The sequence below is a fragment of the Callospermophilus lateralis genome, unplaced genomic scaffold (assembly GCF_048772815.1).
Source record: "Callospermophilus lateralis isolate mCalLat2 unplaced genomic scaffold, mCalLat2.hap1 Scaffold_190, whole genome shotgun sequence".
In the NCBI taxonomy this organism is placed as follows: domain Eukaryota; kingdom Metazoa; phylum Chordata; class Mammalia; order Rodentia; family Sciuridae; genus Callospermophilus; species Callospermophilus lateralis.
Genome location: NW_027512918.1, coordinates 1,302,429 through 1,326,434, shown reverse-complemented (window position 1 = coordinate 1,326,434; position 24,006 = coordinate 1,302,429). Strand labels below are relative to the sequence as shown.

The following is a 24,006-nucleotide window of genomic DNA, read 5'->3' as shown; positions in this document are numbered from 1 at the left end:
CAGGTCAGGCGTGGCAGAGACCCCACAAATTCACTATTTCTTGAGCAGATGTGGAGCTGAAGACCTGGGAGAGGGCGTTGGGGGGGGGGGCTGGGAGTAAGGGTTTCAATTTTAAATGTTTTATAGCTGCACCTACAGCTCTAATGCTGAGGGGTGGGATTTTCTTAGCATGGGCTTGGCTGAGAGCTGTGTGGTCCAACACATAGCCTCCAACCACAATGGCTACTCAAAGTTGAATTTAGATTAATTAGAATTACATAACACGAGAAAATCCTGGTCCTCGGTCTCACCAGCCAACGTTCAGGAGCTCGGCATCCCCACGGGGCTAGCAGCTACCACATTAGATAGCACAGAACACGTCCACCATCTCAGGAAGTTCTATTGGACAACACGGGTTTATAACAGGAGTCGATGATGCCCCAGCCTTGGGCCAGATCCAGCTGCCACCTGTTGTAGTAAATAAGGTGCACAGGACCACAGCCATGTCCACTCATTGATGTATGTGCACATTCAGAGCCGAGCAGTTACACAGAGAGCACACGGCTTGCACAGCCTCCCATCCTGATGATGTCATCCTTATCAGAAATCAGCCAAGTCCTGGTGCAGATCATCACAAAGCTGCATGAGGACTTTACTGCACAGACACTCACTGGCATCTGTAGGAGGCACTTGTGTGTCTCCACCACTTGTCTGTCCTGGGAAGCCAGTGGGGAACATAGAGCTATCAGTGCCATTGCTAAGTTTTACAGGGGTCCAGGAAACACCTCTTCTAGGGTGACTGACCTCAGAGACAGGCAACGGCAGTAGCATATGAGTGGCCACAAGACCACCCAGAAAAGGCACACGGAGAGACTCTTACCATTTGTTTTCTTTATTTTTTCCCATTCTTCCCAGATCAATGAGGCAGCAACATGAATAAAAAGTTACACATAGCTGTTTGCTTGCTGATAACCCAATGACCCCTCCCTCTCTGAGGCTCCATGGGTAAGCCTCAGGGTTTCTCAGGGACTTCAGTCTTAGGAGGAAGACCTGCATTCCACACATCAAAAGTGACTCCCACCCGAGAGCGGGACCAGAGAGAGGCTGGGAGGCCGACCTTCTCCTGGCTGTTTGCAAGTCCCAGCAGGCCACAGAGGAGACCCAGACTAACTCCTGTGGCACCTCTGCAAGGCTGGCACCTCTGGTTCCCCTCTGCCCCAGACACTGACCCCCATGCCTGCTGGGCCAGCAGGGAGTTGGGGGCTTTGGGGGCCCAGATTGCACGCGATAAGCCCAGTGCTGCCTGGCTCCCAGCAAGCACTTCTGTCCCCTTTTGAGGACACAATCTTTGCTGACAAGGGATACTGGGCTGACCCTGAGGCCCACTGATGTTCACTTGGTAATGTCCCTATTGTCGTCAGAGTGCAGCATTTATCTGTAGCAGTTTGAAATGTCCTGGGGCCAGCCAGAGAGGGCGGGTTCTCTAAGGGCACCCAGGAGCATCTCGAATGGTAGCACTGGGGACGGCAGGCTCCAGGAGGGCTGCAACATCAGCTGTGCCAATCGCAAATGCAGAGGAAACTCCTGCTGACACACAAGCAGGGAAGCCCTGGTTCTCCACGTGCAGCCGCGAGGCCCTGAACCCAGAGTGGCTCCCTCCGCTCCCGGGGTTCACTTGGCAAATTCTGCCCCCTCCAGCCCTTCTTTGCTGCTCTGTCCAAGGTATTTGGAAAAATGGGAACAAAGGAAAGAAAATATCCTAAGCCTCCAGCATGAGATCAACCTCCAATGCACACCCCCCCAGACGCTTCTTTAATTACAGAGAAAACAGCTTGAGCAAGTCCTCTACAAGCTACTACTAGGGTGGGTTTCCTTTGCAAGAGTCTGGGATGAATCTCAGCAGTCCAGGAGGGTCACCCGTGCTGCTGTCTCTTTCTGCCCCTCAGCCTTGGGCGCTGGGCAGGCAGGCTGACAGACTGCTTCCCAAACTTCATGATCTTCCTGATCCTGGCCAGGTTGGTCTTGCTGAGCATGAAGTCGCACCGTGTGGCCCCCATGTCGTAGCCAACCATACAGTTCTTGGTGGAGGTGGTGAAGCCCTCGGCCTTGGCCGTGACCACATATTCGCCAGGGTTCAGGAGGCGCCAGTAATCCCCATCGCTGGCTGTGAAGATAAACCAGGGTGGAGGCTCAGAGCAGTTCTTTTCTAACACAAATAGCAGTGGCCTGTTCCAAGACTGCCCCCTGTGGACAGCCTCTGAGCCCTGCCGGAACCCAGCCTGCAGAGCAAGCCCTAGTGCCTTCTGGAGGCCAAGATCTCTCCCTCTACTGGAAGCTGCCATAATGGGAAGGGGCTTGGGATGCAAGATACCCCTAATGATTGTGACCACTCCTCTCTCTGTGGCAGTGCAAACCATTCATTATGAACTTGAACTCACAGTGTGCCCTCACCACAAAATGCCATCAGGCCTCCTGATGCCCTTGGCATGGCTACAAATACAGGAAAACAATTTCTAAAAGGGCTGGGGTTCTTCACTTCTGAAAAGCGGAACAGACTACCTCGGAGGGCCTGGTACCTGCGGCCACTCCACAGCCACCGTTCATGGCTGGGGCTGAGGGAGACATGGCCCTCACACACAGCTGCCATGAGGCAGAGATGCCCTGAGCTCACAAGCTGTGGCTGGACCCAAGGTGGAAACCTGACCCCAGTTAGGCCATTCACCCAGCAGGTACTAATTTATCAGGGTCCATCCCTGGCTTCCTGTGCCTCAGGACAGCCTTTGGCAGGGGCCAGCTCAGGCCTTGACTGATCCCTGTGAGCACCCGCTGTACTGCAGACTCCCCATATCCACCCGCTGTGCTAAGATGGCGTCTGGCCCCCTGTTCCCTCATGTCTCTCCATCCCATTCAATGAGGACCACTTGGCAGAGTGCTGGACACACACTTGGAAGGACTTCCCAGCCTAGCAATGGGCCAAGACAGGAGCAGGAGGCCATCATCACTCTCAAGGACAGCACTGGTGAAGGAGAGGAAGGGGGAGGTCTCGTGAAGGAGGGGCTCGCTCAGTCAGCCCAGGGAGCAGTGGGAGCCAGAGGTGTCTCGAAGGGGACCTGTCTGAGCTCAGCGCCAGTAGAGCCCCAGGAATCTCTCACCTGCTGAAAAGCCAGGAAGGCATTTTGTGTTGTAGAAAACCCTGCACTTTCACAAAAGGAAGAACAGGGAAAAACAGGGAGCCACCTCCCTCTGTGTGTGTGTAGGGGGCACCTGGCCTCTCTCATGTAGTCCCCATGTAGCAGACCATGTGCACCTGTGGCAAACACACCTGTAATTCCCTTTTCATAACAACTTGTGCTCCGAAGAGCTCACTGCATGACACGCAGTGTCCTGATGACTGAGACCATAATGTGAATTCAAACCTGATGCTGCGAGTGTTGTAAGTGTACAAGGGACTCGTCAGCTTAGTACTCGGTCAAATCCAGCCTTCGCTCTCGGAGCTCTGGGTGTCCCAGGACAGACCTGCTAGTTACTAGCTGTGTGACCTCACACAATGGTGCTCAACTCTCAGGGCATCACATTGCACGTGTGGGAAAGGGAATAACCCGGCAGCCTCCATCACGAGTGGCCTGGAGGGTCCAAGGAGTCAGAGCAAGCCCTGTCTTTCCACATGCCATGTTCTCCAGTGTCTCCTCTTCTGTCTCACAGCCTCTGAGGTGCCAGGGCCTGTGTTCCTGCCAGGCTGGAGGCCTGATGACTTCAGGCAGAAGCTATGTCTGTGCAACGTGAAGATCACACAAGTGGCCAGGGACTAGGAGACAGTGGCCCTGTCAGCTGAGGAGTCCCTACTCACGTGAGAGCTAAGCACTCAGCAAAATGCCACTCAGGCCTGGGGCCCTGGCCACCTCATCGCCAGCCACTGCCCACAGTGGCCACTCCAGCCACACAACTTCTCTTTGTTCCTGGACTCTTGACTCAGTAACTACCCTTCCCTCTAGCTGCAGTGCTGTTCCCGACTCTTCACATTCCCCTCTTTCCTGGCCCTGATTATGGTCTGCACTGAACTTGAAGTCTTTCCCTTACCCTCACTTGCAGGCCTCCATGAGAAGGCACATTGCTGGGGAGAGGAGTCCCCTTCTTTTCTCTTGCAGCATTTCCAGTCTGGCACCTAGTAGGTGCTCAGTAAGACGTGTTGGAAGAATGAACTGGATTATCAGGAAGATGTGAACAGGAAGTGTGGCTCTGTACTCTGACAGTGTCCACTTCTGAATCCTGACCTGCTTGATTCTCACCTGGGCCGGGCAGGTGCACTATCCCTAGGAGCTCCTGGTCAAGGGGTTCCCCACCTTATCCCCAAGGCTCTGTTATCTCTGCTCCTACCCCTGACAACCAGAAATGAACATATACTGGATGAAACGTAGGGCACAGTGGCGGGTTCCTGTCCCGCTGAGCGAACCGCTGGGTCAGGGGTGAACACCCCAAGCAGCCACAGTGGAGAGGGGATAAGGAATGGCACCACTGGGCATTTGTGGACAGCAGGGGCAGCCCAGGCCCATGAAGGTCCATCCACTAACAGTTCAGGTTGGTATCAACCAAACAAGGACAGTCCACAGTGGAATTCCAAGTCAGGTGTTTAGCAATGCGTCCATGCGCATCTCCAAAGCATCCTTGAGCGCTTGGCTCCCTGTGGAATTCGTCTGTTTATTTTATGCAAAATCCTCCTGAAACAAAACTTGTCAATAAAACTGGTTGAACAAGTCTCTGAATCAAGGCAAATTCCGAGCTTTTGTTGAGCTCCCAAAGACACTGAGACCAATAAAATAAACAGCCATGTGTAAAGTATGGAACACGCCTGTCAGAACACACTGGGAAATAGCTTACGGGGGGAATAAGAGCACATCCCATTAGCTCATCCAAACTGCCTCCCTGAATACAGGGGCTTCAAATGCAGACCTCAGCCAGGCTTCTGTGGCCCAGGGCTTCCCTCCCTCCCACTCAGTTGAAAATATGGTCTTCTCACATTGCCTCCCAGGCACTAAATAGTCCAAGGAATGATCCAGATGCCTTTATGAATCGCTGTTTTAAAGGATGGCTTAAGGGATATTTAAGATACCAATCCTATGCAGGTCCAGACCCAATGGCCTCCCTTATTCATAGTGACCGCCAGCGACCTGTCTCTAGCACCTTACGGTCCTCAGTTCACATTTGTTGAATTAACAGATGAACAACTGAAGGCAGAGCCTCTGAGGGGCTGCCATGTGTAAAGTCACACAATGAGGCGTGAATCCTTGGGGTCAGCCGCTATCGGATCCGGGATCGTAAATGGTAAAAAGGTTCCAAAAATACAGAGTGAATAAGTCGGAACTAAATGGGAAGAATGCAATTTACGGCCCAATGAATTATATCATTTCAGACATAATTCATCCATCTAAATCAGTGGCACTGAACCCAAGGGCCAGGGTGGACCCCACATGTCCTCCTCCTATGTCCCAGGGTCTGTGTCTCCTCGCAGTTGAATGGACCACAGCTGGAGGGCAGGATCTGATGACAGCTGTGAGAAGTGAGGACAGCCCCATGGGTTCCAGGAAGGGGCTCTGACTGTGGAGCCTCAGACCTGGGCTCCCTCCCAGCTTCGCTCGCTGGGAAACCCTGGAAATGCGTGAGGTCTGTCCACCGTGCGTTCATTCATTCAGGGAATATTCACTTACTGAGCACCGGCTGCTCATGTGTGGCCAGACAGTGTGCCCGTGACAAGCCCAGCAATAGTCAGGGATTCACCCTTGTATGGGGGTGGGGCAGAAGCAATGATGAGCACAGTAAGTACTGGACGGCTGGATCGTATGGGAGATGACAGATGTTCCCCGGACAAAGCTGGGTGCTAAGAGGGTCCATCAGGGCGGGCGGGCTGGTGCATAGTGTTAGGTCGGTGGTCACACTGGCTGCCTTGAGTGGTGACATCTGAGCAGCCTGGGCAGGGCTGAGGGTGGAGCCAAGGACTCTCTAGGGGTCCAGGCAGAAGGAGGGGCTACGGTGACAACTCTGACATGGGCTCAGTCCAAAGGAACTGCGAGTAGCCAGGTGGAAGGAGCGATCACCCCTGTTTGCCAGGGACTGGGGATTCCTGGGACTTGGCATCTTCAGTTTTAAACTGAGGTGTCCCAGGTGATGACAGTGCTGGGACCTGAGGGCTTGAAACCCTGACTGTGGGAGCACCTTCTTTCCACATCACTTTCAAGTCACCAGCACCGGCAGTGTCCCGGAGTGGATACTACAGAACACCTACAGATGACACTCCAGCCCAACCTGGAGTAGGGACTGGAATGCAAACCCAGCTCATCTCTGGAAACTCCATGGGGCCATCCAGCCTCTTGGAGCTTCTGCTTGTCACCTGAATAGGGGAAAGAATGGGCTTTCTCCCTCACAGGGATAACACAAGAAAAGAAAAGAAAGAACATGTGTGGATGTTCTCAGGGAGGGGGAACAGGTCACATGAGACAGCATCATGCCACTTCTGCAGCTGAGTGACCCAGGGGACTTGGGGAGAGTCAATCCTTTGCTCTCCTGAGGCTGTGTGGTCACGCCATGAATGCATTTGAAAGTGTGAAGTTATTCGGGAGCAGCGGCACATACCTGTAATCCCAGTGGCTCAAGAGGCTGAAGCAGGAGGATGGCAAGTTTCAAAGCCAGCCTCAGCAACTTAGCGAAACCCTAGGTAACTTAGCAGGACCCTGTCTCAAAATAAAAAATAAAAAGGACGGGGGATATGGCTCGTGTTTAAGCACCCCTGCTAGACGGGTTCAATCCCAAGAATCAAAAAAAGAAAAAAGAAAAAGGTGTGAGTTTTCTTTGGTATTTTACAACTGGAAACCAAGTTTGTAAGACTGGGTATTGCAAAAGAGTTTGCACAAGATTTCAGCACTGCCTTTTAGATATCATCTTCTAGCCCTTAGAGTATCCAAGATTCTGATTTCTCCACACTCCACTCAAATGGAGGTCAATGTGTGGTCCCTCAAGAGTTAACAGCCCAGCCCCTTTGTCCTGCAGCAGATGGGAGCTGGGTCTCCCTGCTGCACTTCTACACGTGCCTTGTTTCCTCGCCTAGCAACAGCATTGTAAAGATAGGAGTCAATCCACGCAAAGCTCTGGAGGGTGGCAGGCAGGAGATGCCAAAACAGCATGTGGGCTCATTGTGATCCTCTGCTTTACATCCGGGAGACTGGAGTCTTCCTAAAGCATGTTTGGTCATTTCCGTGGTTCAACAGAAAAACTGCATCCTCTCTGATCCGCAGTCAAGGCCAGGTTCTTGCCCCGCCCCAGCTGCTCCCTGCATGTGTCCTTTCTGATGGCTCCACCCCAGCCCCACCAGGTCCTCTGTGAGCAGGAACACCCAAGTCAACAGCGTCTCCCTTTAGGGGTGCCTGCCTGCCCTACCGGTCAGGGCTTATCCTGCTGACCTGGGTGCCTAGCTGCTGCATAGGCAATGACCCAGGGGAGAAGGAGCTGCTGCTTCCTCCACCTCTTGGAAACTTCCACTGCAGCCAGTAGCCAAAGGGCTGCTCCAAGCCCATCCCAGGAAGCCAGAAGCACAGGCTGAAAACCTGGCTCCCCTGGGTTACTCGGGAGAGTGAAAGGAGGAGACTCTACTTTAGCTCTGAGCAAGGAGTTTCTGGCACTCGGGTCATGATTGGAACTGAAGTAAAGCACCTCAAGAACACAGGTATTTCTTATGGAGAGACAGTTTATAGACATTCCCCATTACCTGTTCGGATGTCATGGTTAACACCTTCTACGGAGATGATGGCATTTGGAATCCCCTTTCCATGCGAATCTCTCACCAGGCCTTTGATGCCGCGATGAACCTGCTCGGGACATGGGGAGACACAGTGAGCTCTGCACACTCAACACAAGGAAGTGGCCCAAACTCCAGCCAGCCCCGTCCCTGCCAAGCAAGCACGCTCCCCACACCAGGCCAGCCCAAGGACCCTGGCTCTGCACAGACCCAGTGCATTTTCCTGAATTCCATTTAGGGGTCCATCCACCAGAAAGTTTCCCTTTAAAATTAAAATATTCCACAGACTTAAAAAACATCAGGATCCAATACACCCACCCAAAATTAAAACTTAATGTTGATAAGGCACATTTATTTGGATTTCCCTGGGCTCTATGGATGTAATGACTGAAGAGTCAGAGAGGAAAGAAAAGAACTGAGGCTTTTCTAGAAAGGCCTGCTGTGCCTGGGCACCTTCTGCTCATCAGCTGTATCAAGAGACATGTCAATTCTGAACCTCCTGCCTCGAGCCCCCGGCGTAGGATGACGTGGTGATCCAAGGTGACATGCCCGCATTTCCAAAGACATTCTTTATGCATATAACTGGGCCTGGGCTTCGTATCCACAGGTCAGATCATTGCTTCAGAATGACAAGTTGCTGCAGTCAAGTCTCAAATGCAAAGGGGAAGGCGCCATCCCTCACAAATTCCCGGGTCGACAGATATGTTTTCATGGCTTCTCAAGAGAGCAGACTGGCTTGCATCTTTCATGCCAGGGAAGCTCACTGGGGCTGTGATGAAGCTCCTGGGACCCTTGTGGGGCAGACTGAGAGGTCATTTCCAGGTGCAGAGGTGCAGCCACAGGCACCAGGAAGCTGGCACCCAAGCCACAGGTGGGCTGCCTGCAGCTTCTGACTCATACACAATAACCCACAGGAGGGCACCTTGTGTGCAGCCCAGGATTGGGGGTTAAGCAGAATCTAATTTTTATGCTGGCGGAGTCCTGGGCTCACTGTGCATGCAGGCATATCCCCCTGATCTCCAGGAAGTCTGCTCCTGATCTCCAGGAACTCTGGGCCTCTTTATGATGCAGCTAGCTTTAGCATTAGACCTGGCTGACTCATTAATGCTCCATCGTGGGTGTGTCTTGAGAACATGCAGCAGGGAAGGTGTTCCAGGGGTCCAGTGAAGACTCAGGGCCTCATCAGTTAGCAGGACCTTGGTATAAGTGCTTCAGTCATCTCACGCCACACCCTGCAACGGTGACTCTGAAGGCCTGGGGGTTTCATGGGCCGCACTGGATCCCCCAATGTTTATCATGTGAAGCTTAATGCCTCCAACTGAGGCTGTCAGATGAAGCCATGGGCCCTAATTCAGCAGGACTGGTGATCTGGACATGCACAGATGTGCATGATCAGAGGAGTGACCTCCTGAGGCAGCAAGAGGGTCGCCATCTGCAGGCCACAGAGAGCAGCATCAGAGGAAACCACCTGCTGACCTTGCTCTTGGGCTTCCAGCCCCAGGACTGCCACTGGAGGCACCAGTCAGTGGTATTTTCTCCTGGTGAAAGCAAACTCAGAAATGGGCTGCGGGCACACCTGCTCAGATAATGTCACCCACTCCCCACACAGCGTCCGAGAGCCCTGCACTGGCTGTGCCACCAGCGTGTGGAGGAGCCCCACTGGTCTGGAGCATTTCCCCCGCATCTCACTGGGGCTCTGGCCAAGTGCAGACAGGCCAAGGATCCAATCAGCACTGTGGCTGGCCACGGTGACGGCCGGGCCTGGAGCACTAACTCAGCCCATGCCCTCAGATATAGGACAGCCCCTTCCTCGGCTGCCCCACCCGAGCCGCGCACCCCGCCATACCTGCTCCGTGAACACGATCAGCGATTCCCGGTTGTTCTCCCACTCCTCGGGCAGCTGGCTCTCATGCGGGTACTTATCGCAGCCCACATAGATGGACAGCTCGAAGCAGTTCGTGTGTAGGTAACTGAAGTCATTCAGACATGCCAAGCCAAGGGACATTCTCGCTGAACTATGCTCCTGGAGGCAGGGGAGCCAGCAGGGGTGTTCCTGAACACTCGGAGGATGTCACTAAACCCAGACAGGCACCTACCACTGACCAGCACCTGAAGGACTGCAGAAGTGAGGTCTGGAGAGAGTGGGCAGGGAGTGGGGGAAGGGCCCAGGGGAGGACACTGCCCCAGACGTCACTGAGAGAGGAAGGGTGGGTGTAGGTGCTTTTATGTATTTATTTTATTAAGGTGGTTTAACCCACTATCAGTCATTAACACTGTGGGGCTTTTAAGTGTTGAATTAAATCTATCTCCACAGCCACATGGACCTCAGCTTCAGCCATTTCCTACTCATAAAATTGGCGTAATTCTATCCCATGTTTTACTGAGTGCCTTCTGTCATCCAGGGCCTGTCCTAGGTCCCCTGAATCCCCTGGAGGAGTCACTGTATCTCCCCCACCCAACCACCAGAGGTACGCAGAGGGCACATTTTTACACATAAGAAAATTGAGACCCTGAATGATCAGAATCAGATCTAGACTGTGGGCCCAGGTCTGCCTGGTGACAGCCCTTGCTCTCATCTCCAGACCACGAGTCACTTCTTGTGGACTGCGGGGCAATCATGCCCACCTCGAAAGCCCCAAGCAGACAACCCCCACATCCAACATGGCCAAGCACGACTAAGCAGGGTGCCAGCGGCCGCCCAGGCAGGCACACAGGCTCTGTGCAAGGTTCCCAGCCTGCAGCTGCTAAGGGCCGCTTCTGGCTTAAAATGGACTGGAGCTCACTCCCTGTGGTTCTAGAGGCTGGACGTGTGAGATCAAGGTGCTTGCACTCCCCCAAAGCCTCTGGGGGCTCCCTTCCTGCCTCTCTGCTCTTGGTGGCCCAGGTGTTCCCCTCTCTCTGCCTTGTCTCTACATGGTCTCCTCTGTCCCTTATAAGGACACTTTTCAGGGTTTTAGAGCCCACCTGGGTGACCCAGGATGACTGCATCTTGAGGCCTTTAGTGTAATCAACTTCAAAGACCATGTCTCAATAAGGTGACATTCCCAAGTAGGGGGGCCACAGGTGAAGCCACCGCCTCACCTAATATTTTTGCAAAAGCCACTCTCTACCAGATTCTGGGTTCCAATCACTCAGAAGCCAGCAGCAATGGGCTTTGGTCACTAATTGTGATAAAAGAAGGAAGGACAGGAGCAGTAGATGGCGTGGCTGTGTCAGGGAATGTGAGTCCTCTGCCAGGGCCTGGCCTAGCTGCAGAAAGCTGGCCCCGTGCCCAGTCAAGTCACTCAGGCAAGTCCTGCAGAGGGCCTCGGGGCCGGGGCAGTGTCCACTTGGGTTAGCATGGCTCTCCACCGGGGGCTGGACATCTCATGGCACACAGAGTGTCTGTGGCCACCCTCTTGGGCCTTGCAGTACTGATGAGGTGATAAAGAGACATTTTGCAAATGTCTCTAAAGGTCGGGAAGCCTGAGCGGCAGGATGAGAAAGCAGAACTGGAGGAAGTTCGGGCCAGGCCGGCTTTGCTGCTGACGCCACCCAGGGCCAGGCCCCGTGAGGACAGCTCCCACAGCCAGCTTCCTCCACCCGAGCACAGGGGACGAGGTGCTGCAGCACTGGGCAGCGCTTGTCAGGCCTCCAGTCCTGGCCAGGGCAGGGGACATCCCCTGGTGTTTTCAGACTAGACCAGCTTCATGGGGGACACAGGGCCACATGCTCCTCAGAGCTCTGTGCACCTGCCTCCTTGGAGGACAAGGCACAGGACCAGAGGCCTGGGACAGGGAAACCAACGTCTGTCTCCGTGGTGTTCGATGCGCACAGTGCCCATGGTGGCTTTGTGAAGTTGACTGAGCCTGGCTCTCAGCTGTCTCTCCCCCATTAACCAGAAAGAACTGGACAAAAAGTGAGAGTGAGAAATCACATTTCATTAACCTACAAAGGACACACCTGCAAACTATCACTCTTTTCGAGGGAGGACCATTAAAAAGGTCTGAGCCAGCTAGGGCTCCACCACCAGGTCCCTGGAATAATGGGAAATATAATTGAGAAAGAAAAACACACCCCTGATCGCTGCATAGACCCTCCTTTACTCCCGCCTGGGTGTTGGGGGGGTGGTTGCTCTCCTTTTATAAGTGAGATAACTGAGCCTTGGAGACTGATAGGGGTCTGTCAAGCAAGAAAGGGTCAGGCACAGCTGACTCTGCGTGACGCTACTGGTGACCCAACCCCAATCCCACTGCGACCACACCCGGCGTCCTCACAGCAGCTCCTGAACTGCTGCACTTGAAGGTTTCCCTAGGTAGGTCCTGGGGCTAAAACTGAGCATATGAAGTGTGATTTGCCCCTAGGGACTCTTCCTGATAGACGGGGATTTGCAGCTCTTAAACATTTCATATGAGGCAAAAATCATGGTGCAGACAAGAGGGAACACCTCCACTTGGTGTTTAATAGAGAAAGATTCGGGGAGGGAGGCTCTCTGTGTTTTAAAATGGCCATGGGAACACATAGTTGTACTTTTTGTCTTTCCCAAGGGTGGAAATATACATGAAAATTATGTGAAGGCGAAATTTAAAGCAAAGTAAAGTCATATGAAAGCTCATTGGTACAGTCTACAGAGAATAAGAAGATAATCAAAAAAGAGATTCACAGTGAGTCTGCCCTGAAAGCAGGAAAGGGCAGGGATGGGAACTTGCCCTGAGGGTCTCTGAGAAGCAGACATTGAGCAGCCCACCCCTCCACCTTCTCAAGACACCTCTCAGGAGACATCACCATCACCACCACCATGGCCACCATCATGCCAACTTTACTAATGGAAACATATAGGGGTTCAGGGGGGTAAACTAAATTGCTCAGGGTCACACAGCCTCTCAGTGATAGAGGTGAATTTGAATCCAGGTCTTTCTGATGTAGAGTGTTATTCAAATCCATCATTGGATTAATCAACCTTCACAAAATCAAGAAAATAAGCAACAAGAATTATGCTGGGGTCTTATAATCCAGCGCTGGGGACTTTAGGGAATATGCCATCCTTATCCCTCTTGGATTAGGAGCCTTGGGATGAGAACAGCCAGAGTCAGGAAGCAAGGTGGAGGTTTCTGGTGGAGGCATCACCAGGCCTATTGGATTCTAGAAGGAACACCTCATGGTCCCCACTCTGCACATAGCTGCTTAGACCACGTGCAGTGTGGAGTCTGGAGGCCAGGTCTGCTGGCCTGCAGTGGACAGCAGATATGGTCTCTACCATGCAGGGGTCTCTGGACACACCTGCAGCCCACTAACTTCACACCTGAGCATGAGATCAGTGCATATCCCCTTCACGGGCTCCAGCACAGCAAACCCCAAACCAGAACAGCTCCGAGTGAAAAGCCCAGCTCTGTGCCAGCATGCTCTGCTTCCTCACGGGGCTTTCTTTGGGGTCCAACACCACTAAGTTCACTTTCACCCATCTGTGATCCTATAACGTCTGCATAGCTCAGTGGCCAAGAACAAGGTCAGGCAGACCCCAACTTACCCCTTTCTTGCTTGGCAGACCCCCACCAGTCTCCACGGGCCAGTTATCTCACTTATAAAAGGAGAGTAACCACCTCCCAGACCCAGGCAGGAGTAAAGGAGGGTCTATGCATTGATCATTAGTCATGCCACTGAGGGTCGCCTGTGCCCTTCCTGTGGGGCCAGCTGTCTGTGAGTACGTGGCCTCGTGATGCCCTCCAGGACCATGAGACTTACTTCCGGCAACCGTGTGCCAGGAAGCCCCGTCGACGGTGCCCTCCTCCTTCTGGAAGTCCTCTGTGTGGCACACCCTCCTCCTGGTGTCCGTCATGAGGCGGTGGGTGGAGGCGAAGGAGTAGGCCAGCCAGCGGAACACGTGGTCGTCGGGCGTGGGCGTGTGCTCCTGGGTCTTCCACGCGGAGCGCACCATGTCGTAGGGGTAGGCCACCACCAGCTCGCCCCCCTGCAGGTTGCCACCCAGCACGAAGGGCATCTTTTCCATCCAGGCAATGACCGCTCTGGTCTCCGTGGCCACCTGTGAGCATGGAAAATGGATGGGTACCATGAGACAGAGACTGTTTCACCCCGGCTCCCAGAACAGCTGCCTGTTCAAAACAGCAGCAATTTCCTAGAATAACCTTAGAATTGCTAGAATTTCAAAATCTGTCCTGGGGAACCTGGACTTGTGAAAATAGTGGATTTAAAAAAAAAAAAAAAAGCCAGGGAAGTGTCTGATTTCCATGGTGGGAATATTCCAGTGAACACCATTGTGAGAAGCCCTGGCTGGGTTCAATCCACAGTACTGCAGCTACATTCCCAGCCTTTTTTATTCTTTCTTTTGAGACAGAATCTTGCTAAGTGGCTGAGGCTGGCCTTGAACTTGTGATCCTCCTGCCCCAGCCTCCAGGGTCACTGGCAGAGTGATGATTCACTCCAACACCACTGAATCAGTTCACAGGCAACACATCATCCACGGCTACCAATGGCACGAGAGACCAGCACCCCGAGTGTGGCCGAGCCCCCACCCAACTGTGGGCCTTGCAGTTTCTGTCACAATTATTCAACTGTGCCCTGCATCAAGGAAGCAGCACAGACAAAAGGCCAATGTGCACCCACAAAAAACCAGTTACCGCAACAGCCCCGGTGGCCTGGCCCCACTGAGGCCCGCCAACCTACTCTGTCCAGGCTCAGTCCCATGCCAGCTGCCTGGAGGTACCAGGGATGCATGCGTGACATCACGGGACACAACTGGCTGCACCAGACAGCAGAACACGCCAGAGAACCCAGTGGCTCACAGTCCAGCGTTACAGACCACGGGATCCCAGGGAAAACCCTCAGCTTCGAAGAGACTCAAAAGACTTCAAACCCTTGAAACCCACGGCTTTATGTGCATCTTGACTTGAGCAAGCTGAGGGGTTAGGTGGAATGAGAGGGGCTCAGAGAGGACGGAGGAAGAGTGGAAAATGGGGAGGAAGGGAACTCACTGACCAGTGTAACAGGGGGAGTGTGAACACTGACCAGACATTTTATAATATTAAGACATTATTTATTTGCAGTAATAACAGTAATAGACTATGGTACATTACTGTCTCATTATCATTTACTTTATATAGTAATGGTAAATACAGCTTTGAAAAAGAGTCCCCATTTTTTACAGATAGCTGTTGAAAAATTGATGGGTGATTGACACAGTCTCTGGGAACCGCTTCAGTCAGTGGGGAGGAAAAGAATGGGGGTGAAGTGTTAGAGTCTGTAAACAAGTCTGGATGGCGCCTGGCAAAATGCCAGAGGGAGTGGTTTGTGAAGTAACGCCAGTGAACAATTAAGTGTGGAGATTCCTGATTGGTTGACTGCTGTATCTAGTTTATGCTAATTAAGATAAGCTGTGTGGAATGTATAAAAACCTCTGTTGTCCTACAATTAACAGCTCCCATTCCTGCTGTATCAACGTACACAAGTTGTTCGTCACCACCCCCACCCCCACCCCCGGTTATTTTGCTGCAGCCGTACTGCGGCAGTGAAGGTATTGACAAGTCAAGCCAAGTGACAAAGTCGGCCCCAGCCCTTGAGGGGCTTCCCAACTTACTGGGATGGTGCCTGTTTGACTGCTCATAGCTCCTGCGGATTCCACCCACCCCACCCATGGATCCCACTCAGAGGGAACAGCCTCCTGAGATGAACCTCATTTTCTCTGTTTCATCCCATATGCAAATGTCCAAAATATGCGATTTAGTTTCATTTGCTCTTGATCTAAAGAGGAGGGAGTGACCACGCTGATGGCTGACTTGTACATCTTCTCCACTCAACTGATGTTTCTAACGCTCAGCCCCGACGTCGACTCAAGCCATGGTTCAGTCTTTGTCACTTCAGCACTAAGATCTCAATTTATTCATGCTTAAGAGGACGGCATGAAGTAACCTCCAATCTTTGGCTGTAATGGACAGTGTGCTTTGACCTTTCTGGTGCTGTCACCTGACACCCACCTGAAAGTTCTCTTCCCTGTATCACAGCATTGGAATTACAGGTAACATCACAGGATGTGGAAATGTCCCAGTTTTGCAAGGTAATCAAGCTGGTCCCCAAAGTCGCGACTCTCACCACAAAGGTATGACACCCACTGGGCCCATCCTGTCTGACATCTGGGTGTTGCTGGGCCTCTTATTTTTGCTGCTTGGTGGATGTGCAAGGTTCTCTCTTCCACACACTTCCACACGTCCACATCTCCGGTGAGACCAGCCCTACATCTCCTCCTCTGTGAACTGCCTTCTGTGTCTTTTCTGCGGGGTTGCATACATTTTTCTTGAAACTCTTTATACATATTTTGGAAATTCTACTTCTTTTCAGCTACATAATTTGCAAATAACATCTTCCAGTTTGCAGCTTATCATTATAGTTTATTAAATCTTTTGTTGAGTAGATTTTCTTATTTTGAGGTAGTTGAATTTATTAATCTTTTATGATTAAGCCTGTGTGCATCTTGCCTAAAATAGGCTTTCTCACCCGGAAAGCTAATCATGTATATCCAGAGGTTTACTGAAGATTTTACTGTGAATTATTTTCAAGCTTTATCAAATGCTCCTTTCTGCAGACAAATTACTTCGTATTTGTGGGGTTTTTTTAATCATTTCATTAACTTGAGTTTCTTGTTATCTTTTTGATAACTTCTCAAATTAATTAATTTTTGGCCTTTCTTCTTTTGCAATAAATTTACTTAAAGATACACGTTTCTCTAAAGCACTATTTTGGGCTGTACTCCATAAATTCTGATAATAATGTTTTGTTACCATTTGCTTAATATTTTTTGAGTTGCCAGTATAATTGTTTTCCTCTGGCCTATTAGTTAGAAGATTTTAAAACTTTTTCTAAATACATACTAATTTTTTCATTCGTCTTATCATCATCTTCCAGTTCAGACAGAAGGTGATGAGATCGTGTTTGCCTGAGTTCTATTCTCTGAAATTCCATCATAGCTCCATTCACCCTCAATTTTTGAAAATGTTCCAGGATTAATGAGAATATTCTGTAATTGTTGGTTGTAGAATTCTTATGGGTTCCTTATGTCAAGCCTATTGATCTTGTTAATTAAATCTTACTTTTACTGATTTCTCACCTCTAAACTGTCCGTAATTGAGAGAGGGATTGGTGATGCTGTGTAATTCTCCTGTACTTCTAGAGAATGAGAAGCTTAGAAAACTGAATTCCAGGCTTAAAGCAAAGTCTGAACTCTGAGGAGCTGAGCCTGGCTGTGCTGGAGTAATGGGGTGTCTCCACAGCCTCGGGGGGACCAGAGCTGGCAACCAATTCCAATTTTGATCCAAGTGCTCCCAAAATATAGCATCACTTGAATTCTTAAGTTTGCCAGGTATCATTGGGATGTTATGGACCAACTGGGTTGAACTCAAAACCAGGAGAAAGATTGAGAAGACCTGGAGCTCATAGCCAATGAGGTCAATACCATCCCTGCATCATCTTGTGGGCATCCTCACCAACCACAGGGTACCACCATGGTCTGTTCCCATCAGTCAACTTCTGGGGACCTGCTCGGCCCTGGGCTGTGGGCCACTGAAGGAGACCACATGCTGACCCTCCACCAGTAAGAGGCCCAGCATGCTGTGCTGCATGGGCAGGGGCTCGAGGCAGCATCCCTCTGGATTAGCCCGAGCGTGCTACCTAAACTACAGCTTCCCAAAGCAGTGGATGCCCTGTGCAGAGAAACTGCCCAGTGAGATTTCAGCCCAAGTCTGCAGGGATTCTAGGAAGGCCTCCTACTGGACACCGAGCTGCCTGAGAAGGGGACCTTAAAAAAAAAACACACAGGAAAAAACTTTCTCTCCTCTTCCTTCACAGTCATGACAGCCTGAGCACCGGCTGCCACCCTGGATTATGACCTTGAGGGTGAAAGTCACACGTCTCCATGGTGGAGGCAGAAAGACAGATATTCATCTGGGTTCCTGGGGTTCAACTAAAAGGTCGAACTAACACTAACCTAGGTTCCAATCAAAGCAGACCGGGTGAAGGACATATGAGATCAAAGAATAAGGGAAAGGAAGGGAGTTACCGCTGACAGCGAGGGCACCCCAACAACGCACGATGCTTTCATGAGAACATATTTGTGAAACAGGAACAAAGGCATTTGGTGAAAACATTTCCTACCCAATTTCATTTTTTGTTTCCAAAGATGTGACACATGCAATAAACCCACAGGGACTTATTCAAATAAAATCAGATGCGTCAAGCAGTCAGTGAGGGCTGTGGGTAATGTCATGGAAGACTGACAGGGAGGACAAGGATGACAGCAACCAACAGGTACAATTCAGACATGTGTGCTTTGGTCTTTGCAACACTGTGCAGTTGTCAAGAAATGTAATTCAATATTTTCTAGGAAGAACCTCCAAGTACCCATTCGGAGGGGGCTCCTTCCCTGCCCACTTCCCTGCTTCTGGAGAAAGCAAAAGCACATGGCTTTGCCCTGCTCCTAAGTGCCAGGCCTCGGTCATAGCAGGTGTCCTCTGGCTGCCCGCTGCTCAGCAGATCGGGATACTTTTACTCACGGTGGCATTTTCAGACAGAAACCACTCAGGGATGGCAATGTGGTGATTGGGAACTTTCCTGGGGACATTCTGCCAATCCTCTGCCTCCCAGAGCAGCATGATCAAATCAGGAAAGTTGTTGTTGATGTCAATCCCATCGTGGGTACAGCGTCCCAGGGACCAGCCTCCCAGCTCTGAGCCCTGAGAGAAGATTCAGAATGTAAGGAACCCGCAGATGTAGGAAAACCAACCCCTGCCCTAGGAGATGCACATGTCCACCTCCACCCGTGTGTCTCAGAGCCTCTGACACACTCTGACCTAAAGATGGCATCCAGGAGAGTACTGAAAACCTGCTGCTGGAATTTGATGGGTGACGAAGGGTAATACAGCAAGGTCACTCCAGAGGGCACCCAGAGAACCACCCTGCCACCTGGCACTGCTCAAAGGGATGAGACCCCTCCTCCCACCTCTCTCCTGCACAGCTCGGTGGGACCTCTGAGTGACCACGAACCTAGGACTCCACCCTGCAGGGCAACACGAGGCTGGCACAGCCTAGAGTGCTTTTTCTGCCACCTGCCCAGGTTCTGACCTGCAGATCCCCAGTGAACAGAACCAAAGGTCTGTAACCTAAAGCTTGCATTTGATAGATGCCACTGTTTATACAGGGTTCCACTTTATCCTCAGATACTATGGTAAATCATCGTGAACCCACAACACAACATAGTTCTAAGTACCGTCAGCACATATTTACATACATAGGCTTGTTTTATATCTACCGATGACCTACGAAAATTCTGCATCAGAGTTTGGACAGGAATCATAAATAACATCTCAAAATAATAAAAGCAGCTCTCCTTACAGGGCTGTGGAGAGGGTAAAGGTGCTGCGCATGGCTGGCACCTGGTTTCAGGGTGCAGTCAACACAGGGCGTAAGTCTTCCATCATTTCATCCTATATATGTTATTATTCATGTTCTCTCTGTCCATTTAGTGGGCATGTCCCTCTTTCAGGGTCGCCATGGTTCGCATCTCCCATAAACCTCGTGGCTTCCTGGCCACAACAGGGAAGCACCAAGAAGAAGCCTCCTGAGGACCTCCCATGGCCTGTTGGCCGAGCACACCCTGGTAAAGCCTCACTTTACCCCTTCATAGGCCTTCTCGTAGCTGTCGGGGTTGAGGGAGGGAACGATGTGGATCCGGGTCTCCTCCACCAGGCGGACTATGCGCACATTCTGGCCCAGGTACTCCTGGCACAGGAACTGCAGTAGCAGCAGCAGCAGCTCACGGCCCAGCACCTCGTTGCCGTGGGCACCCGCAATGTAGTGGAACTCGGGCTCACCTTCACAGAGAGAGGCACAGGCTGGGCGGGCGTGCACACGGCCAAGGGCGCCTGTCCCGCCTCTGAACGATAGAAACTTAGCTACGTAGCCCAACCTGTTCTTTCCAATAAACCTCCCAAATTATACTGGGATAATTTTTAAATTCCAAAATAGTCAGGTATGTAGGCAAAGACAGAAAAATCCTGGGTGGCACAAGCCACGAGCAGTCCTGCTCATTCTTACGAGGTTTAAGGGTTACAAGTCACAGCAACCATATTCTCTCTCCTTTTCCATGTCTTACAAAGACACAAAGATGAAAGGACACAAGCAGAAAAGAGTCCTGCAGGGCAGGTTAACAGCAGTACAGTTGGGAAAGGGGCTGAGCATTTTCTCTTTCAAAGCTCAGCTTCTGAAATATGAGGGGTGCTATGGTTTAATGTGTGTCTCTCCAAAATTCACGTGTTGGAACTAAGACCCATGTGATCATATCAAGAAGTAGGGTTGCAGCTGATTAGTAGCTAGTACCCTTTAAAATGGCCTAATGGAACCAGCAAGGTCCCTTTCCCCTTCAGGCTTCCGCCCGGAGAGGAGACAGCAAGAGGGAGCCTTGAGAGAAACGGGCCTCAGCAGACACTGAACGTGCCGGCCCCTGTTCTTGGACGTCCAGCTTCCAGAACTGCGATAAACAGATTTCTGTTGCTCGTATGTGATCCAGTCTCTGGAATTTTGTGATAGCAGATGAACAGATCAGACATGGGGCCATCTGTGCTGGGCAGAGCTGACAATTCTCTGCCCCTTATTGTCCTCACCGCTGCTGAGGACAATGTGACTGACCAGCAGAGCTGACATCTGCCCTTCAAAAGAAACTCCAGGGATTCAGTCGAATGCGAGGGCTGAGTGAATCTGACAATCTCTGAACCTAAATGGCAGTGGATTTCTAAGCAGCTGGCAGATTTACTAAAAAGGAATCCAGAGAAGCCCACCCTACCTTCAGGGGCTCAGGATGGGGAGCAGGTGAATGGGAAGTGGTTGAATGCAGGAATGGGTAAAGATAGGACTGACATGAAAAAATAAAAATAAAAAAGAGGGAGCCAGCCTGGCATGGTGGCGCACACCTGTAATCCCAGCAGCTTGGGAGGTGAGGTAGGAGGATCGAGAGTTCAAAACCAGCCTCAGCAAAAGCAAGGCGCTAAGCAACTCAGTGAGACCCTGTCTCTAAATAATATATAAAAATAGAGCTGGGGATATAGCTCAGTGGTCAAGTACCCCTGAGTTCAATCCCCAGTCCCCTTCTCCAAAAACAAACAAACAAAAAAGAGTGAAGCACTGTAGCTTAAGCCATCAATGAGCAGCATTTCCTCCTGGGAGAGGAGTCTAGCCACTTTCTTCCTCGGCTGTTGTGAATGGCCTTGGAGGGGACACAGGATCAGGTGCGGGCTCTATGGAGAGAAGGAAGGTGTGTCCAGCTTAAATAATCTGCGGCATGTGTCACAGGGGCCAGAGGCTCTCAGGTCTCCAATCTGTGTGCCCTGCAGAGTCCACCCTATGAGACGGCTGACGATGGCCAGTGCAGGCCCTGCTTCCTGAATGTTCTCGGGGATAGAACATGATGCCTGAGGAGGCACCATGGATAAGGCGAATCACCGTCACCCCAGGGGCCCCTCACCGACTTCATGCTCGCCGGGGTGGTCGGAGATCTCCACGGCGTACAGCTTCAGGCCCTGGTGGCTTTTGACAATGTTGTAGATCCTGGTGATATTGGGGCACATTTCGTTCACGACCTTCATCAACTGAAAGACAAAGTCAATGAACCATTTCAAGTAACGATGGGGCAGACATCTCAGGAGGTAAGCCGCTTCCTGTTCCCCACAGGGCCCTTCTCCCACAGCCTGGCTGCTCCACGTGGACGCTCCTCCCCACAACCATCTCCCCAAGGCTCTCAGCACCCACCTTTTGTGCCAGCCTGCCCTGGGGTCATCTCTAAGGAGGCGCTCCTGGCCATTGCCCAATGCGGCTCTGGACACTGAGCGCCCCTGGCTGTGGTACCACCTCCTGCCGCGGTCTGAATGTTTGTGTCCCCCAAAAGCATACACTGAGACCTAGTCACCAAAGCCACAGTGTCCAGAAGTGAAGCTGGCGGGGCGACTAGGTCCCAGGGCAGAGGCCTGGGGAACAGGAGTGGTGACTGCGTAACTGGGGGAGCTCACTTGCTCCTCCTGCACATAGGCATGCGGGGACAGCGTGCCTGTGAGCTGGAGGGAGAAGCCTCCAGACACAGCTCTGCCACTGGCTTCCTCCAGAGCCACAGCCTCCAGAACCCAAGCAACAGCTGTGGCCAGCAGCTTGTTCATGGTGCTTTTGTCATGTCGGTCCTGTGAGCAAAGAGGTCTCCCTGGCTGTGGCCGTCACCTCCCTCCAATAGGGCTGTCACCTCCTCGACTTTGGCTGTCACCTCCCTGGTTGTGGCTGTCACCTCCCAGGTTGTGGCTGTCACCTCCTTAGTTGTGGCTGTCACCTCCCTGGTTGTGGCTGTCACCTCCTTAGTTGTGGCTGACACCTCCCAGGTTGGGGCTGTCACCTCCTTAATTTTTGTGGTTGTCACCTCCTTAGTTGTGGCTGTCAACCTCCCTGGTTGTGGCTGTAATCTCCCTGGTTGTGGCTGTCACCTCCCTGGCTGTTCATCACATTTGTCATCACCTCCTTGACTGTGGTCATTATTTTTCACTCTGATTTCCTGCTTTCTTAATAAATATTCTTGGACATGGGTGGTCCATCTGAGTGTCTCTTGAATCCAATTTCTCATGACCTATGCACATGGTGCTAGGATGAGGGACACTCCCGCTCTGTGCTCCTGAGCTGCTGTGCCGACACAGAGGGGCTGAGAGCACCACTCCTGTGAGTGCTGAGTGAGGACCGCACGTGCGGCACGTAACTGGTGTCACAGGGGAAGGGCGCAAAGCAGGCGTCAGCACAAAGTGAAATCCCTCTGTGCTGCTTTCTGGATCTTGCCGTTGGAGTCGGCTGGTCAGACTGACAGCTGTGGTCTGCGAGAGCGACACAAGTGCTGAAGGAGTCACCAGGCTTCACAGCCACGCGGAGGGAGCTGCCCTTGTGGGGGAGGACCAGAGACACCTCCCTGGAGGCTGCCTTGCCTGGACCACTCAACGAGGCCCTGTCAGTCTGCTTTGGGGCGGCTTGGACTTGCCAGCTTGGTTCAACTCGTTTAGCCACTCCAAGTGCAAGCCGCCCTGATTCAAGGGTCACGGTCCATTCACTGCATGTTTATTGAGAAGCCTGCCCCTTACCAGGTCCCGTGCTCCTGGTGGAGGCTTCACTCATCATGGGACAGCTGCACCACCCTCTGTTAATGTCAGGAAGAGTTCAGCCAGGATGGTTGGCAGATAGCACCCATTAGGAAGGGCTCCACCTTTCTGAAAAAATGAGCTGGACTGCTCAGCAAGGGAAAGGCACAGTCCCCGAAGGACAGCAGGGGCCTGCAGGCACTGGAACGATCTTTCAAAGGTTCCTGGTCAGCAGAATGATACACTGAAGGTCCTTGTAAATTGTAAATAGGCTGCTGCAACTTTTATAGTGGATGAAAATCTATTCAAACTGGAAAACTGATATTACACAGAGCCCATGATACAGACAGGTGTCATGCTGTGGTCGTTGTCACCTGCATAACACGGTATTCTGCCATCACCGGGCAGAGCAGGTTAAGGAGCATTCCTGAGGGCCTGAAGGATTTATCCTCACTATCTTGGCTTCCGGCACACCTTCGAGAGGTGACAGGCGCTCCTCTGGTTAGGAATTCAGGGTCTGATTCTCTCGTTGATTCTGGGGGAAAGTGTGCTTCACTCTGCAGTGACTCACTCGCAATATTCAGTTGAGAAAAACCCAATTGCTAAAGACCCATGTTTGCAAGACAGCTGAGGCAGACACCTGCCACAGGGGAGGGGCATGAACATCACAGGGGACACACACAGGTGGCAACAAAATGGCTACAAGAAAGAGCACCCACATCCCTGCCAACATAAAGGAGACAGCAAAAATGTGTCATCTCACCACTAAGACCTCCAGGTGACGTAGACAAGGCAGAGAGACTGCCCCCATTCTAAAGACAGCCAGGCTGAAACTCGGAGACACACCACGTTTCCTGCCCTGAGTCGCTAAGGGGTGATATGCGGAAACCTAAGATCCAATGAGATGGTCTACAGAGATGGGTCTTTAGGGGGTGTCCTAATGAATGAAATTAATATCCTTTTAAAAGGTCTGTAGGGAACTAGCGAGGCCCTTCCCTCTTCTACCTCCCACCACAGGAGAGCAACAAGGTGCCATCTTGGAAGTGGACAGTAGGACTTACCAGACACCAGATGTGCTGATGCCTTGACCTTGAACTCCAGAAAACGAGA

General features: G+C 51.7%; 1 pseudogene; it reads right to left on the bottom strand.

The window, feature by feature from the left end:
* Positions 1-1,892: 1,892 nt before the first annotated feature.
* Positions 1,893-24,006, bottom strand: part of LOC143640349 (inactive carboxypeptidase-like protein X2) — a 91,270-nt pseudogene continuing 69,156 nt past the window's right edge.